The 4,601-nt window shown below is 44.0% G+C and overlaps 1 pseudogene; it reads right to left on the bottom strand.

Annotated features, from left to right (window-relative positions):
- Window positions 1-1,384: 1,384 nt before the first annotated feature.
- On the bottom strand, window positions 1,385-3,852 carry LOC147899566 (uncharacterized; annotated as a pseudogene).
- Between the last annotated feature and the right edge of the window lie 749 nt (window positions 3,853-4,601).

The raw sequence follows: 4,601 nt of genomic DNA, 5'->3' as shown, positions 1-4,601 counted from the left end.
CATGGTTTTAACTATTTGCAGGTTTGTTTGTGGCTTCGGTTTGCCGGAGATCTACGAGATTTTTACATATCATGTCTTGTGAAATACTCTCAAGGTTTTCTGATGTGATGGAGCTGTATTGCAAGAGGGATCTGTGAATCGGCAGATTTGAAGAGACTGATGTGCATGTAAATCGTGTTTAGACATGGATCTCGTTGTCATTATGAGAATAGCTCTATAAATAGAGGTACTTGTGTGGTTGGACTTCACATTGTAGCTGCCTTTTATGTTTTCTCTCTCTTTTTGTGGACTCTTACGTGATCATGGTAGATCTAGAAGGTGTGTTTCCTGAGTTTCCTAGTGCATCAAAGCACTCATGAGTTTCCTTCTGCATCAAAATACTCTTGATGTTCAGACTGTTGTGAAGGTTTCGGCTTCTATTTTCTTGTTCTTCGTATTGCTGTATCTTCTCTGAGCCCTGTGGCGTAGATTTTGTTTCTTTCTTGAAGAGCACTTCTGTTGTCTTTATTTACAGGCTGCCGAGTTGTTTTGTGAGCCTATGCATGTTCTTATCATGTAAGCTTATTATGTTTGATAAGCTTCCTTTTCCCTAGCATCTTTCATACCATTTTAGAATGTATTAATCTTCATAGGATGTTTAAAGTTGTGGGAGAGCTGTTTGAGGGATATAGGTGTTATGTTGAAAATATATATGCAGGTTTCAAGGTAAATGTATAGCATCTTTGTAAGGATCTGTGATACTAATTTTATAATGTATGCATCTTATTAGGATTTCTAAAGTTGTGGGAGAGATTTGTGAGGGATATAGGTGTTATGCTGAAAACATATATGCAGAGATGAAGCCTGAGTTTCACAATTTCATTTTGTTCTGATATTGTCATTTATGGGTTTGAGTGCTTCATTTCATGTTAAAGATTGTGGGTGGTTTTCAGATCATAGTTTCCACGCGTTTCGGAAACGGGGGTGCGGAGCACGGCGGGAAACGACGTTTCGGAGTTTCGGCCTCCGGGAGGAAACGGGGAAACGGAGTTTCGGTTTTAGGGTTTAATACATACATATATAATTAATAAAAACATAACAAAAGCTTGAAAAATAGTAAATACATCTTTGCTCAAGTTCAATATAAATCTATGATTTATCACATCAATCATTCAAATTTCAATGTCAAAGACTCAAATGATAGATCAAAATTCAGAAATGACAACTGTAGGCTCAAGGCTCAAGCCTCAAAAGAGTCAATACAAAACAAGATCCATCATCCATAATCCATATGTAATAGACTATAGTAAATACAAAACATGATAAAAAAATATCTGTGGTTGGCAGCAGCTGCTCAATGCTGGAGCCTGGCATGACAAAATCCTAGACCTAAGTGCTCCAAAAATCACTCATCAAGATCATCCATAGAGGAGTCAGGTGTCTCCTCCAACTCATGAGAGTCAGCCTCAGATGAAGAAAGGGTAGGATCGTGGTCCTCTGCCTGTACTGAAGTGGAAGCGATGTGGGTCCCCACTTCTGCCTCTGAGAGCGGGTGGTGCAGCGGGTGTTGTGGCTCGGCACTGTCAGCTCCTCATAAAGCAAGATGTACATATCACGCTCATTCCGTGGGATCTCTGGGATGAACCTCTCCCTCCTGATGTCGATCTCATCCACATTCACCTGCGAAGGCTCCGGATGTCGGGCGTTCCTCTCAAGGAGCTGGAGGTTGCAATGACAAAACACCAACCGCTCTAGCTGAGCGGTACTCAGCCTATTCCTCTTCTTTGTATGGAAGAGGGCCCAAGTGCTCCAATTCCTCTCACATGGACCCGAACTGCAATCCTGTGAGAGCACTCGAATGGCGATGCGTTTCTGTTATTGAAATGCACATACAATTAGAAATTAGAAGTTAGAACTAAGTGGAAAGTTGAAACAAGAAAGATGCACATTGTACTATGTAGACTGTAGTTAAGGGTAGTGAATTACTAGCGTGGGAGCACAATTTCCATACTTCTCCCACCATGAGACAGTGTAGCTGAGTCTCTCGAAGCTTTGCAATCTCTCGACCAAAGCTTCCCGTCTGGTTGCGAAAGGCCAAGAGATCATCCTCTATACATTTCAACATGTGCACATTACCACCTGTCAAGTTCCTGATGTATGTCATGAAGCCTTCGTCTAGCTCCTCGTTCTCGTATTGCTCCTCATCTTGCCACAAAGGATGCAATACATGTGCTACTGCATGAATCGGCCTGTGAAACCAATCCCATCGCCGATTCCACACAGCCTTGATTTCATTAACCCTTTAGAGATCAAACCATAAGATAAAAATGGACAAAAAACAAGAGTCAAGAGTCAAGACCAATGTAAAGACTCGAGTGAAATAAAGATAAGAAGTAAAGCAAGGGTGGTTAGGACTGAGAAGACTTACTTCTCTGCTCTCAAGTAGTCTTGCTTGTCGAGAGCCTCCCCAATCTTGTCCATGTACTCTATAGTACTACCCTCCATGTCTGTAATGTGTAACACTGTGTAGATGGGGTTGAGAGTTTGGACCAACCCCTCAACCTCTACCCACCACTCCTCTCTCATGACATCACGCACAAAAGCTCTTGCCTTGGGGCTCTCTCTCTCATCCCACTCTAGCCATTCATTTGAGTAGACAGTGCGTACCAACTCTCTGCGGACTCGCAGGAGTCTCTCAAGCACAATGAACATGTATGCAAATATGGTGGCTGCAGGCTGCAATAGCTCAAGAGTGCTGTAGGCCCAATACATGCTCAAGACTTTTGGCCTCTTCTTCACAAACCTCACCATGCTTCGTCCTGTGCGAAAGATGGCTTCAACCCATTGTATTTGACCTATGTCCTCAATCAATAAATCGAGGCTATGTGATGCACAAGGGGTCCACACAATGGCTGGAAATTCATCCTCTAGCATAGAGCCCATAGACTTACAATTACTTCCATTATCTGTCACCACCTGCACAACATTCTCAGGCCCAATTTGCTCTATAGCCTCCCTTATATGTGTCCAAATAAATGCACCTGTAACTGTGAGACCTGGGAGGGAGGCATCAATGGCTTTCAAAAACATAGTGCCTTTGCAGCATGACACCAAAACATTGTATACATTTCTCCAGCGTACATCTGACCACCCATCACACAATACAGTGTAGCCATACTTTTTCCATGTTTCCTTCAAGGGCTCTAGCTGCACTTCTATGCATGATTTTTCCCGCTTTAACTCCCGTGTCCACAGAGCCTCAGATGTAGGGCCATCCCACTCGCATCCAATGCGGCTGATGGCCCTCATGGTCTTCCTCCATTGATTTGTCTTGGCCACATGAAAAGGAATGGCACACCGCATGAACATCCGGGTGAGCTCCCTAGTTGCCTCTGCAATTGCTTGCTTTTGAAATCCTGCTTGGATGCTAGCCCTTTGTACATTATTTATTGTAGGGGTGTCTTGTGAATGTGATACATCACCTGGCAAAGGAGTCGTCCTTGCATGCACACCCGACATTGAGGTAGAGGAGAAATCTGATCCTGTGTCTCTGCCTCTAGCCCTCTTTCCTACTGCTGCTTGACTTGATACAGCTTCCTCTTGACCACCCATTGCTGTAGATACTTCCTCTTCGGGAACGGCCAAACGCTTACGCCTCCACATTTCAAGGCTTTCCCGAACATCTAGAGGAACAGAGGGGCATGTCCCTACATCTTTGTTTGGAACGTGAGCAAGATGGTCCTTCACACGGGTGACACTCCCCGTTTTGACCAACCCACAGTACTTACATCTCCATTTCCTGGAGCCACCAGATCCTGCATAACCCCCCACTTGCTCCACATGCTGCCAAAAAGGATCTGGAGTCCGAGCCATGTTACCTGTGCGGTTCGAGGTTGGGAGACTCGAAGAGATTCGAGAAGTGGAGGCTGTTTTTTTGGTCCTGCACTGTGCACGCTGCAGCCCCTTCTTGCTTCAGCTTGGTAGAGCTACGAGGGGCCAGGGCAAAGGTGGAGGCCGGCGAGGTAGAGGGCTGAGGTGGAGGTAGATGGGTAGAGGAGAAGGTAGAGCAGCTCCAAATGGATGAAGACACTGGCGAAACACAGCGGGCGAAAACAGGTCGGGGTCGGGTTTTTAGAAACCCTGGAAAAAACATAAAACGGAAACGCCGTTTTCGGGGACGGAAACATTTTCGAAACGTTTCGGCATTTCGCCCAGACCGAAACGGCGTTTCTGGAAACTATGTTTCAGATAAAAGTATAGCATCATTAGGAGGAATACTCAGCTCTGAGCTGTGATCTATATTTTCCTTTTCTCTAGCATCCATTACACTGATATTATAATGTATTGTTCTCATTAGGATTTTAACGTTGTGGGAGAGCTGTGTGAATTATATAGGTGATATGTGGGGAGGTTAGGAAACATTAGATCTAGATTTTTAATATGTTGTGATCTTGTTTCATTTTTTTGGTGGTATTTAGTACTTCATTTTACGTAAAAGGGTTTAGGGTGGTTTCTAGATAAGAGTTTACCATCCCTAAGAGGAATACTCAGCTCTATCTATACTTTTATAGCGCTAAGTTATGGTGAAATTGTAGCATCCGTAAGAGGAATGCTCATCTCTA

The sequence above is a fragment of the Dipteris shenzhenensis genome, chromosome 8 (genome assembly GCF_047967505.1).
Source record: "Dipteris shenzhenensis isolate YYH24624 ecotype China chromosome 8, Dip_SZ_1.0, whole genome shotgun sequence".
In the NCBI taxonomy this organism is placed as follows: Eukaryota; Viridiplantae; Streptophyta; class Polypodiopsida; order Gleicheniales; family Dipteridaceae; genus Dipteris; species Dipteris shenzhenensis.
The sequence above is the reverse complement of the archived record's forward strand: the minus strand, read 5'-3'. Positions and strand labels throughout refer to the sequence as shown.